The sequence below is a fragment of the Canis aureus genome, chromosome 29, assembly GCF_053574225.1.
Source record: "Canis aureus isolate CA01 chromosome 29, VMU_Caureus_v.1.0, whole genome shotgun sequence".
NCBI classification, from domain to species: domain Eukaryota; kingdom Metazoa; phylum Chordata; class Mammalia; order Carnivora; family Canidae; genus Canis; species Canis aureus.
In genome coordinates this window covers 31,791,505-31,804,867 of record NC_135639.1, presented here as the reverse complement: position 1 = coordinate 31,804,867, position 13,363 = coordinate 31,791,505, and the positions used below count along the sequence as shown (strand labels likewise).

The following is a 13,363-nucleotide window of genomic DNA, read 5'->3' as shown; positions in this document are numbered from 1 at the left end:
GCATTCATAAATGTCATTTATTGAACAAGAGACTTCTCACAGTCACCAAGTTAGGAGGCAGAGCATAAAAAGAATTTTCTGCCTATGGAAATTGGTCATCAAACCTTTAAGTTCTGACTATAAAGAATGATTTTTCTGGGATGCCTGGCAGGCTCAGCTGGTGGAGCATCTGACTCTTGATCTTGGAGACATGAGTTCAGGCCCCACAATGAGTATAGAGATTACTTTTAAAAAATGATTTTCGAATAAAGATTAGAAAGAAACGCAATAATTTCTTCACCAACTTGCAGCATAACATTTCTAAACACCTTCTATTAAAAGAAGTCATGGTTGAGATCTCAAGGGGAAAAAAAATCAGAATTTTAAAACTAAAGCTAAGTAAACTTGTAAAATCCTTTTTCTTTGATATACCATACTAAAAACAATAATTAGCAACATTCCATTTGTATTCCTTTTCTAAAAATTTTTGAGATTTACTTGCCCTAAAATTTAAACGTGATACTTGTAAATTCACTTTTGTTATAGGTAAATAATCAGAGGTTTTAAATTTTTGTTTCTGGTTTACTTTCAAGTGTCTCATTGCCTTTCTGATTTCATTACTTTGATTTATATTTATTTTATCCAAATGACAGATTGACAAATCATATGTATTGGGCATAAATCCTTAAACATGTGGAGAAAGTATACAAAACAAAATGAATGTATCCTAGGATTTTATTCAAGACGAAATCATATGAAGTCATAGGTGGAGGGGAGTGGAGACAGTTGGCAGCCCAGGAAGGGGGAAAAAGGTTTACTGTGATTTATTTTAGAAAACAAAATGAAGAAAAAAAGATGTGACTTTAGAAGTTTTAAAGAAATGGTTTTTTGAGGTAGTATAGAGCACTACCATTAGGCACTTTAAAAAATTCTTTAGTTATTGAACTCGATGACTGTATTTGTTCCAAATTTAATGATAAATATCACTCCTCCTTCACTTCTCCAAAACTGTAGAGGAATAAGCCTTTAATAAATACACATAAACTTATGTAAAGACCTCATAAAATGAATTATTTCATTAGAACTATAATGTCTTGTGGGCTCTTGGCCTTATTCTCCTTTGAGTTTGGTGATTTGCAAAAGGATACATTTACCCAGCCTGTACAAGAGTGTACATACTAAGAGAAGTGAACATTACTCCCTCATTATTGTATAGGCTTTGACTTATAAAAGAATAAAAACTATGTTTTTCCATGAAAAGGTGTCCTAAAAAAAGCAAACTGATAGTAGAAATTTATAGAGAAGGTCACTACTAGCTAATGTTCATCCAGTAATAACATGTTGTAATGTAGCATTTATTTTAGCGGCAGAAATTTTAGTAGCTATGTAAATTTTACTAACTTTATGTATGTTAGTCTTTAAAAGTTGGGTATGTAGGCATATAGGTATTCCAGAATTATATGAGGAAAACTGTATCTACAGTCATATTTAAGAATTAAAAGGATTTTGAACATCTAGATCTATCCATCATGAATATAAAGTAACTACTTATACCTTTATGTTTAGGTAGACCATTGTGCTGTTTCAGGGTAAGATATTTTTTGTTGATTTTCCCAAATCCTTTTATTTTATTTTATTTTATTTTAATTTTTATTTTTAAAGATTTTATTTATTTATTCATAGAGATGCAGAGAGAGAGAAAGAGGCAGAGACACAGGCAGAGGGAGAAGCAGGCTCCATGCAGAGAGCCCGATGTGGGACTTGATCCAGGGTCTCCAGATCACGCCCTAAGCTGCAGGCTGCGCTAAACCGCTGCGCCACCAGGGCTGCCCCTTTCTTTTTCTTTTTTTTTTTTTTAAGATTTTATTTATTTGATGGAGAGAGAGAGAGAAAACACAAGCAAGGGGAGCAGCAGGCGAAGAAGGGTCCCTGTTGAGCAGGGAGCTGGGACGCAGGGCTCAATCCCAGGACCCTGGGATCATGACCTGAGCTGAAGGCAGACACTCACCCAACTGAGCCACCCAGGCACTCCCCCAAATCTTTTTTGATGATATTTCACATGTTGTTGGCTTTTCTGGCCACAGCAGAACACTTGGCTGAATATCACCAGAGAATAGTCTATACTCTATAATAATTACTGTGTCCCCTCCCTGGTTCTAACTGAAAGAACAGACCTCATCAGAACTACTATAAATATAGCTGGGATAATCTCTTTAGTTACATTATCTTACACTTAGCCACCCCACAATTTGAACACTTTTCTGCCCGTTCACACAGTTTCAAAATATCTTTCAGGGATCCCTGGGTGGCGCAGCAGTTTGGCGCCTGCCTTTGGCCCAGGGCGTGATCCTGGAGACCCGGGATCGAATCCCACGTCGGGCTCCCAGTGCATGGAGCCTGCTTCTCCCTCTGCCTGTGTCTCTGCCTCTCTCTCTCTCTGTGTGACTATCATAAATAAAAATTAAAAACAAAAAACAAAATATCTTTCAATTATAGTTTATTTTCATCATTCATAACTCAGAAATATTCAATATTATTTGTATATTTGGAAGAATGGTATGTTTAATCACATCCAGAAAATTCATAAAAATTTAATAAAGACATCAAATTATTTTTCCAACTTTCATTAAAATGAAAATCTACATATTAATCAGTGTTCCTATACTTTTGCTGGTTTAAACAAAGTCTGATGCCTTGTTAAAAAGTTTATGCCAGCATTTCGATTTTTACCATACCCCTTCAAGGAACAAAATGTACCACACACTTGACAACACACAGAAAACATGTTTGGAAACAAAGACTGCTGTTTTATGGCAGTACGCTCCTGAATGCAAAAAATGTTAGTTAAGTATTTTTGCACTATTAATACTATTCTGTTTTATGTCATATTCAAGTCACTATTTTTTAAGAAGTTGTATTTGTGATATAAAATGAAAATTTGCTTATTTCATTCAGCAAATGTTTACTGAACATTTACTACATGCATTGTTCTGGGTATTGAAAATTCAGGTAAGAAAAAGACAAGAATGGTTCCTACTTTTCCACTACCAAGAAGATAAAATAAGCTTGTTTTATCTTGAATCATTCATATTAAAAAATGTATAAACCAACAATAAAATGTTAGATAGTCACCAATGTCATAGAATCGGGGTTGAAAGGAGCTCAGAGATCATCTATGTTATCAATTCCAAGCCACATCTTTTTTTCTTTTTTTTTTTTTATTTATTTATGATAGTCACACAGAGAGAGGGAGAGAGAGGCAGAGACACAGGCAGAGGGAGAAGCAGGCTCCATGCACCGGGAGCCCGACGTGGGATTCGATCCCGGGTCTCCAGGATCGTGCCCTGGGCCAAAGGCAGGCGCTAAACCGCTGCGCCACCCAGGGGATCCCCCAAGCCACATCTTACAATGTGGTCAGACCAGGCTATACTCAAGGAGATTTGTCACTGCCTGCACATGTGCTTCAGAACTCAAGGAAGTGTCAGAGGCTTGGAAGAAAATATGGGAGACAATGGTGAAGGCACTCTTAAGGATTCTTGATGATTCAACATCAATAAAATGTAATAGTTGGAAGTGTTTATTGCTTATAGGAGAGAAAAATGAAATTCAGAGAGCTTAAATGACTTGCCCTACTTTACAAAGCAGAGTAGGTAGTACTAGAGTCCAGGTTCTAAGTTCCATTCTTTTCTTCTACCTAAGTCTTCAGAAAAATGAAAAGAAAGGTTCTAGAATATAGCTCTAGTTTTGGGACCAGGGACAAGGAACTTAATCCCTCTTTGCCTCAGCTTCTCCATTTGTAAAAAAAAAAAAGGGGGGGTTTAACAGACCTAACTCATAATACTGTACTAATGAGTATTAAGATAATGTATGTATAAGTAAGAAAGATAATGTATGTATAGGACTTAACACAGTTTGGCATCTAGTAAGCGCTCTGTAAAACCTAACTATTTGAAATCAAACTTTTCATTTGGTGGGAAATTTAAAATGACCAATTACCCTACAAATATTGCTTACTATATGAAGCCTACATCTAGTTATTTGACTAAAATACTGGAAAATAAATAGACTGGCAAAAGTTTGAACTGATTAATACAATAAAAATTTCCACCTTAACAATGCTTTGTCCAGGTCCATATGGTACTATGCCAAGAACCCAGTAGACCTACCTGAAAAAAAAACATACAAAAAGTAAGAATTGACACCAACTAGGATTATCAAGTTACTAAGAACTCTAATGTACACTCTAATGTGTACAAATGCATTTGTAAATACAATCTGAAACAACATATAAACAAGAAAAAATATTCAAAATGTATAAACAGTTCATTTATTTTTGCTTTCCATAACACAGAATCATAACCATGTATATTAATACTTGTACAAGAAAAAAAAATACTTGTACAAGAACCACAAGTTCTGGAGTTTAAAATGTACCATAAGGAGACATGAATTGGTCAGAAGAGTGAGAGTACTAACTGTTCATGATTATTATATTACTCTATACGTTGTAAAAGCGCTTTCTCATCTGTTATCAACTCAGTGCCTTGCATATAGTACATAAATAACTAAAAATAAATCCCAGATGCTTTCCAATGTCATTTTGCTTTCTGCTCAAATAACGGCATGTTTGGAGAAAGGATGAACGTCTACATTTCTTTTTTAAGCCTTTCTGGTCAGCTCTTCTAATTTTGGGAGTTTAAGTGAAAAATCCAAATTACAACACACTGTGTTTTGTAGAGTCAACTTGCTTTAAGTCCTAGTTTCTATATTTTTGTTATAAAAATAACATTCTATATGTATACTTTACATTATGAGTTCATTACATATTTCAGACAAATAAAAATGGTTTCAACTGAGATTCTGGATGCAACAGACAGACAGTTAAGCACTTAAAAAGTAATTTTACCTAGTAGGAAATCAACTCACATTTGTTCCTGTTTCACCTGAAGACAACACCTATAGACCACTCTTCAGAAAGAACTAACTTAATAAATTTATATTTAGAATTACTCTATTTGCAGAAGCCTCTCGCAAAGTCTTATGAGGTACAATTCTGATGTCTTCGTATTTCATCATGACAACTGCACAGTAACAAAGTGCAACAATTTTCTGAATATTTTAAATATTAGCCTATTTTCTCATACCAGTTATTTTAAAAATGCTTTTGTTAAAAACAATCTCACAAGCACTAACATGGTATCCGAATTTAAACCTTACAGAAAACCAACCCCATACTCAACATGTAAAGTTTCCCTATGAATTCTGAAGCTTAAAATTAACATTATTAGTATGCCTATGTTTGGGATTTAAAAAAACAAAAAAAACAAAAACCAATCGCATACTTCACTATACACATCTTGGATGTTATTCGAGGATCAAAGTCTAATGCTGGGGCGTGGTTAGGGCGGCACACAAGAGCCCTATGGCCAATTATGGAGCCCCACGGCAAGGTGCAAGTCGCCAAGGCCAGGAGCCAGACTCCGATGGGTGCCGAGCTCGAGGCCGCCTGCACTCGGTGGAGGTGGGGCGCCCCAAACCTCTGCCGCCGCAGATTTCCCACGGCTCCCACCTCGGTGTCAGCCTCGCCCCCCCACCCCCTTCCTCCCCGGCCAGCGCCCGCACGGCCCGCGCCCACATCGCCCGCGCCACTCCAGGGCCAAGCGAGGTGACGGAAACCAAAACCCGGAACAAAAGGAAGGCCTACGTAAGGAGCGAGGCCCCACCCTGTCACAGAGGAGCGACTCCTCTAGAAAGACTTGGCGGCCAGTTAGCTTCAGGAAGCGCGCAGGCGCAGTTCCTAGGACGTTTGGGGCAGCCTGCCGCCCAGTAATCTCATCTTTTGCCCTTTGACAGGCCTCCTTGAAGCTCCATATCTGGGCACTTTCCGGGTAACTCTTGGCTCGGTCTCCATTGCGCTACCTTACTGATGGCAGCCATGAGAGTTGCATCCGGGTACTTCGAGGCCTCGTGACCAGAGCCTCCCGGAAGTGACGCGAGCGCGGAGGGATTCGCGTTCGGCTGAGGTGAAGGGGCTCCGGAAGCGGGTTGGGTAGAGAGGCTGGCGGTGGGGCGGCGGGGGTTTGGGGTCTTACTTATCATCCTCCTCCTGTAGCGCGGCTTACGTGTCCTGAGTTGTGCCCAATAGCAGCACTGCCGCGCCGTTTAAATCCTCTTTTCACAACAGGCCCAGGGGGAAGAAATGATGTCGTTTCCATTATGGGGAAATTAAGACCAGGACAGGGCAAGTGGTTGGTCAAAAGTAGTAGCAGCTCGTGTGGGAGTTTGCCTAATCCCGATCCCCTCAGTTTGCCTCTGCTATGAATTTCTTCCGTAATGCATCCGTGTAGAAACGCCCCAACGCCTGGCGCACCCTGGCCGGCCACGTCTGCGAGGCGTCCGCCCGCCTTCAGCTCAGCCTTGTTGCCCATGGAGTAGGCCCAGCCGCCGCCATCGTGGTCTTTGCGGTGGATGCAAGGCCGAATCGTGCGCTTCGCCCACCTCCACTGCCAGCGTCTTGGGATTTCGCTTGGTCTCCTACGCCTTGACTCCGCACATAGAGGGTTCTTGCCGCCCTCGACCGGTTAACCGAGGGAGCCGGCACGCACGGCTCGGTGCTGGCAAACTGACTCCCGCCAGGAGCTTGTAAAGTCAGGACTGACGGCTGGAGGTCTGTCGTCGTCGGCAAACAGTCTCTGACCGTAATAAAGGACGGACGACTATGATCTTGGACTTTCCACCGAACCAGTTGCTTCTCCTGGTTTCCATTCCTTTAGAATATGACTGAGAACCAGTAATTCAATCTTATGTCAGCATTAACTATAACCAGCCCTCTATCTATCAAGTGTGAATAGCCACTCGGGTCTCTATTTTTTTTTAAAACACAGAGGCGATCAGGTAAGGAAATAGCCACACACCCCAGCATCTCCCCAGAACGGGACCTCTCCGACTCCTGGGTGTCAGAGGTCCCAGGGGCACCGTGTCCTCAGGGGAGGTCAGAGCCCAGCGAAACATCATGGGGAAAGTAATATTTTTATAAAAACAAATTATGCATAGAAAAAGCACTAAACAAATACAAAGGAATTAAGAATGATCATATTTGAAGAATAGCTGTTTCTATTTTCTTCTCTCTGCTCTTTATTTTTTAGTTTTATTTTTTTTAAGATTTTATTTATTTATTCATGAGAGACAGAGAGAGAGAGGCAGAGACACAGGCAGAGGGAGAAGCAGGCTCCATGCAGGGAGCCCGATGCGGGACTCAATTCCGGGGCTCCAGGATCACGCCCTGGGCTGAAGGCGGCGCTAAACCGCTGAGCCACCCGGGCTGCCCCATCTCTCTGCTCTTTATATTCCATATCTGCTACAATTCTTTTTAATATAGGGAAATAAACAAATTGACTAGGGTAGGGGCACCTGGATGGCTCAGTGGTTGAGCGTCTGCCGTTGGCTCAGGTCGTGATCCCAGGACCCTGGGATTGAGTCTCTCTGCAGGGAGCCTGCTTCTCCCTCTGCCTGTGACTCTGCTCCCTCTGTCTCTCTCATGAATAAATAAGTAAAATCTTAAATTAAAAAAAAAAAATTGACCACAGTAAACCTTTCTTACTTGCCTGCTATTATAATGAAGACAAAGACATGTTGTCACATTTTGACAAGTAACAGTCTTGAGTACAAATTACAGAGAGGATTTCTTTTGCTTGGAGAAGCATTGTTTTTTGGTCAGAATATCAAAATACAGTATTGGTATTGATGTCTTTCACACACCTTTATATAAAAACATTTCAATTGGAAGTTTTTCTTCTAAAAAAAGAGAAGGATTTGGGACACTTGAAATTCTGGGGAACAAGTATAAAAAGCTACTTTTATTCTTCCTTCTTTGGAGTACAGCTTTAAGCAATTTAGTAGGTTCAGATAAAAGCAAAATAAAGCCTCCTCAATTATATATCTGTATTCTACTTTATAGCATTGCCTTTTGGCGACCTCTCAAGCAGTGGCACTACAAGAAATACAGCGAAAAGAAAGAAGAGAAAAATGAGAAGGGATTAGGGAGGAAGAAAATGTAAAGGAATAAAGGAGAATGCTGATATTGGGGTTGAGGTTGGTTTGAAATTCCAAGGTAGCGTGCAGCAGCGCTTTCATCCAAGTCCTGGCACAAGACCAGTTGCCCACGCAAACATATTTGCATATACAATGTTCCCACTCACACATTGAGCACCCACTATGATACCTTACCAAAAATTTCAGCTTTATACTCATACAACTTGACATATATTTTTGACAAAACCTGGAGTGGATTGAACAACAAGAAATGAAAAGTAAAATCCTATAGTTTTTCCTCTTACCGCATCATTCATTCATCTTATGATTAGTAGCATAAGTGGATATTGAACTGGAAGTGTTGCCTGCTGCATTAGAATACAACTATGAAACACCAAGTGAAGTCCTGACGAGGTATTATTTTCAAAGGAAATATCTTTATGTGAGTCTGGGCCCTCTAAAAAGCAGCTATTAAGATGACATTAAATGTGCAAGAATTTTATTAGAGGAAACACTTGTAGGAGAGAATGGGGAGGGAGTTGGGGAAGGCTGGGAGAGGCATCAGACTGATGGAAGTCAAACGCAGGGAAGGAGGTGGGGGGAGGTTGGTGGAGGAGTCCTAAACTGCTGCAGAGTCTAAGGAAGATTTGGCAAGACTGCTGAGAACGCTCAAGCCAAAATTGCCACCAGAAGGGTCCTCCTAGGAAGGAGCTTGCGTTATTATCTGTGCTGCATGCACTCAGACACTGGCTGGAACAGCCCATGGAAAGCTTGATCCTTGGTGCAAGAGTGGCAGATTTCAGAGTGCAGCATCTGGGCCCTTGGGCAATTTTGCTCCCTATATTTGGTAACCACAGTCCAAAAACTGGCTTTTCAATTATTGGAGCTTTTCACCAGTTTCAAAGATTAGAAGAAGATTATAAAAGGGGTGATTTCATGAGGAAGATTTTTGGAGAAAGCCATTGTTATGCTTCCTCACACCTCTTTAGGTCTACTGAGTGGGGCTTCAATGGCACTACTCAGGATGCTTAATGTGTGTCCCTTGGGTTTTGAGAACTACAATAGTGCCTGATTCACATCTGAGAAATCCCAGGGTAGGAGAAGTGGGCCAGTAAGAGGTTGAAGCAGAGGAGTAAAGGAGAATTGCTGTATTGGGATCAGCCCTGTCTACCATAGTTTGTCAGGACAAATGATGTTGGTGTTTCTCTTGCACCAAATGTGTACCACATGAGAGAAACATACAGCTGGCATAGTGCTCTTTTGATCTTGTCCAAGAGGGCTTCTCTGAAAGGGAAATGGGACTCCAACCGAGAGAGTCTAAGTGGTGTGGATTATGGGAAAATTTGGAGCTGTAGAAGGAGCAGTAACTGGAGAAATGGAATGTGTTGACCATCTATGATGACCAACTTGTCCAAGTTTGCCTGGAGCTCTCCCTGCTCTAGCACAAAAACTCCTAAGTCTCGGGAATCCCTCAATCCCAGACAACTCAGGATGGTTGGTCATTCTACATGTCACAGGAGTGACATTTCATGGCAAATGGTCAGAAGGCAATGCCAAGTCATCCATGAGAATAAGAGTCAAGTTGAAATATCAAATCTGGTTCATACCATCCTTTTGGAGTGTGTAGAGTATGCTCTGGCTGCCTAACAAAATACCACAGACTGAGTAGTTTGAACTACAAAACTTCATTTTCTTACAAGTCCAAGATCAAGCATCTAGCCAATTCAATTTCTGATGAGAACTCTTCCTCCCTTCAGGTGGTCATCTTCTTGCTTGTATCCTCACATGACCTTTCCTCAGTCACTGTGTGAGGAGAGAGGAGGGGGTCAGAGGTATCTTTGTTGTTTCTTCTTATAAAGGCACTAATTTTATAGGATCAGGGCCCCACCCTTGTGACTGTATTTAACCTTACATTTTCAGAGGCCTTGTCTCCAAATATAACATTTGGGAGTGAAGGCTTCAACATAGGAATTTTAAGGGGACAAAAACATTCAATATATACCAGTGTAACTCTGGAATACAGAAATACTTTTCTCAGGGTGGAGATCATGAAAATATTAGGTCTATTTCATGCCTCACACCCTTATAGAGAAGATATGCTTCACGACTCAGCAGCCCTATATCTTTTTATGTACAAAAGTAAACATTATTTTGTATTTAGAGATCATTCATGACACTTTTAGAGCTCTTCAGACATTATCTTAATCATGTCAAGGTAAAGCTGAGCCCCATCAGAGGCCTGTGGTGGTGGTGGTGGTGGTGGTGGTGGTGGTGGTGGTGTGTGTGTGTTTCTGTTCTGTTAGAGCAGAAGAAATGACAAGCTAATGTTCACTTTATTGGACCCATAGAGAAATCCACAATAGACTGTGTACACAATAATCAGGACTTGGGTGAAACAGGGATTTAATAAACAATGGAACTGTTCTAAATGATCCTACCTGTATTTATGATATTTGACATTTTTTAAAAAGTCACAAAGGAGGGGGTCTGGGTGTCTCAGTCAGTTGGGCATCTGCCTTTGGCTCAGGTCATGATCCCAGCATCTTGAGATAGAGTCCCATGGTTGGGATCCCTGCTCAGTGGGGAGTCTTCTCCCTCTCCCTCTACCCCTTCCTCTGCTTGTGCTCTCTCTCTCTCTCTCTCACTCTCAAATAAATAAAATCTTAAAATAGTTACAAAGCAGTGGCTTATCAAAGAATTGTCTTGCTGTATCTTTCTTACAGATATGAACCCAAGTAATTGCAAGACACTTGATCAAAAGGCCAGTAAAATCAGAATGAAGTGTTATAATCAATTCTTGGCCTTTAGGCTAAGAGCAAATGTAGGAATAAAATGCTGTTTAAAAAAACACACATAGGGGTGGCTCAGCGATTGAGTGTCTGCCTTTGGCTCAGGGTGTGATCCTGGGATCCGGGATTGAGTGCCTCATTGGGCTCCCTGCATGGAGCCCGCTTCTCCCTCTGCCTATGTCTCTGCCTCTCTCTGTGTCTCTCATGAATAAATAACTAAAATCTTTAACACACACACACACACACACACAATTAGATATTGGATGTCTCTAGTATCTATTTGAATCCCTTTAGGAAGCAGAGTTGGTTTATTATTCCTTATGTCTTTCATAGTAGGAAATAGGTTTAACTGTGAGCACAGAGTAACAGGAAGCACCAAAATAAAAGTCATTTATTATGTTTTTTATCTGACATAATTTTTTTTTTCTTTTAAGAAATCTGGTGATATTAGCTTGAGGTTAGAATGGTGATTCATGGGGTGCAGATTCCAGGCTTCTGCTACCTTGTTGCTCCACTGTGTGTGATTTCCATTTTCCAAAGTTATTTCCTGGCCCAAGATGGCTGCTAGAGCTCTAGGCTTCTAGTGAAAAGGAAGGATGGAGATATATAAAGAGTAGTACACTTCTTCCGTTTAAGGACAATTTCTGAAAGTTGTACACAAGCTTCTACAAGAGATGCTGGGATAGGTAATACTTTTTACCTCGCTAAATTTATGGGATTTTATTACTCTAGAACAGTGATCAGCAAACTATGGCTCATGGGCCAGCCACCTATTTTTATAAATAAAATTTTATTGAAATATAGCTCTGCCAATTTTACCTACTGTTTGTGGATACATGTTTTGTTGTTGTTGTTGTTGTTTAAACACTCTATTAAAATTTTTAAATTTTAATTCCAGGGTAGTTAACATACAGTATTGTATTAGTTTCAGGTGTACAATATAGTGATTCAAAAATTCAGTATATTACTTAGTGCTCATCAAAATAAGTGTATTCTTAATCTCTTTCACCCATTCCCCCCACCAACCTTCCTTCTGGTAACCATCAATTTGTTCTCTATATTTAAGAGTCTGTTCCTTGGTTTGCCTCTTTTTTTTTCCCTGTGATCTTTTTTGTTTCTTAAATTTCACATATGAGTGAAATCACATGGTATTTGTCTTTCTCTGACCGATTTAATTTCACTTAGCGATATGCTTTCTAGCTCCGTCCATGTCATTGCAAATGGCAAGATTTCATTCTTTTTTTACGGCTGAGTAATATTTCATTGGATATATATACCACATCTTCTTTATCCATTCATCAATCAATGGACTGATGAGCTTCTTCCACATGTTGGCTGTTGCAAATAATGCTGCTGTAAAAATAGGGATGCGTATATCTTTTTGAATTAGCATTCTTGTATTCTTTGGATAGATACCCAGTAGTGCAATTGCTAGATCATAGGGCAGTTCTATTTTTAACTTTTTGGGGAACCTCTGTACTGCTTTCCACAGTGGCTGCACAAGTTTGCATTCCCACCAACAGTGCATGAGGGTTTCTTTTTCTCCACACCCTCACTAACATTTTGTTTTCCTGTGTTGTTGATTTTAGCCATTCTGATAGGTGTGAGGTGATCTCATTGTAGTTTTGATTTGCATTTCCATGATGATGATTGATGTTGAACATCTTTTTATGTGTCTGTCAGCTATCTGTATTTTGTCTTTGGAGAAATATCTGTTCATGTCTTCTGCCCATTCTTTAGTTGGATTATTTGTTTTTTGGGTGTTGGGTTTTGTAAGTTCTTTATATATGTTGTATGGATACATTTTTATTTTTTATTTTTTGGATACATTTTTAAAACAGGTTTATTGATATATAATTCGCATACTATAAAATTCACTCATTTAAAGTACAATTTTTTGGCTTTCAGTGTCTTCACAGAATCATGCATCTAGCACCCAAATCAATTTAGAACATTTTTATTATGAAAAGAAATCCATAGCACTTAGCTGTTGTCCTTGAATTCCCCATTTATGCCCCCCCCCCGCCGCCAACCAAGACATAGGAAACTAGTAATTACTTTCTGTCTTTCTAGATTTACCTAGTCTAGACTTTTCACATCAATGGAATCATAATATGTGGTCCTTTGTGCCTGGCTTCTTTCACTTCACATAATGTTTTTAAGGTTCATTTTAGTTGTAGCTTGTATTAGTACTTCATTCATTTTTATGGCCAAATAATATTCCATTGTATGGATATGTCCCATGTTGTTTATCCATTCATCAGTTGATTGACATTTGAATTGCTTTGAGAAAGCAATAATTCTTTATTCTCTTAAGACACTGAAATAAAACAAACCAGCAGGTAGTCTATTCTAATACATCAACAGTTTTGAAACATTACCTTATGGATTTTGATGGGACTGACTGATCTGGGCAAAAACATTTTGTAAAAATGTCAATGATCTAAATAAATGTTATTAAGATTTAACCAAGGTTCATAAGAAATGATATAGTACTGCAGCTATTGGTAGTCCCTATTCAGGGTTACATAGCTCCCAAATTGTTTGTGGAAAGCTTCTCAACA

General features: G+C 39.6%; 1 long non-coding RNA gene and 1 other non-coding gene across 2 annotated transcripts; one reads left to right on the top strand and one right to left on the bottom strand.

Annotated features, from left to right (window-relative positions):
- The first annotated feature begins 6,008 nt into the window (after positions 1-6,008).
- On the top strand, positions 6,009-8,314 carry LOC144301345 (uncharacterized). The gene is made up of 2 exons (XR_013368163.1): positions 6,009-6,873; positions 7,937-8,314. It is a non-coding gene; the product is annotated as an uncharacterized LOC144301345 (long non-coding RNA).
- Positions 6,914-7,001, bottom strand: LOC144301527 (small nucleolar RNA SNORD88). The gene has a single exon (XR_013368337.1). It is a non-coding gene; the product is annotated as a small nucleolar RNA SNORD88 (small nucleolar RNA).
- Positions 8,315-13,363: the final 5,049 nt, after the last annotated feature.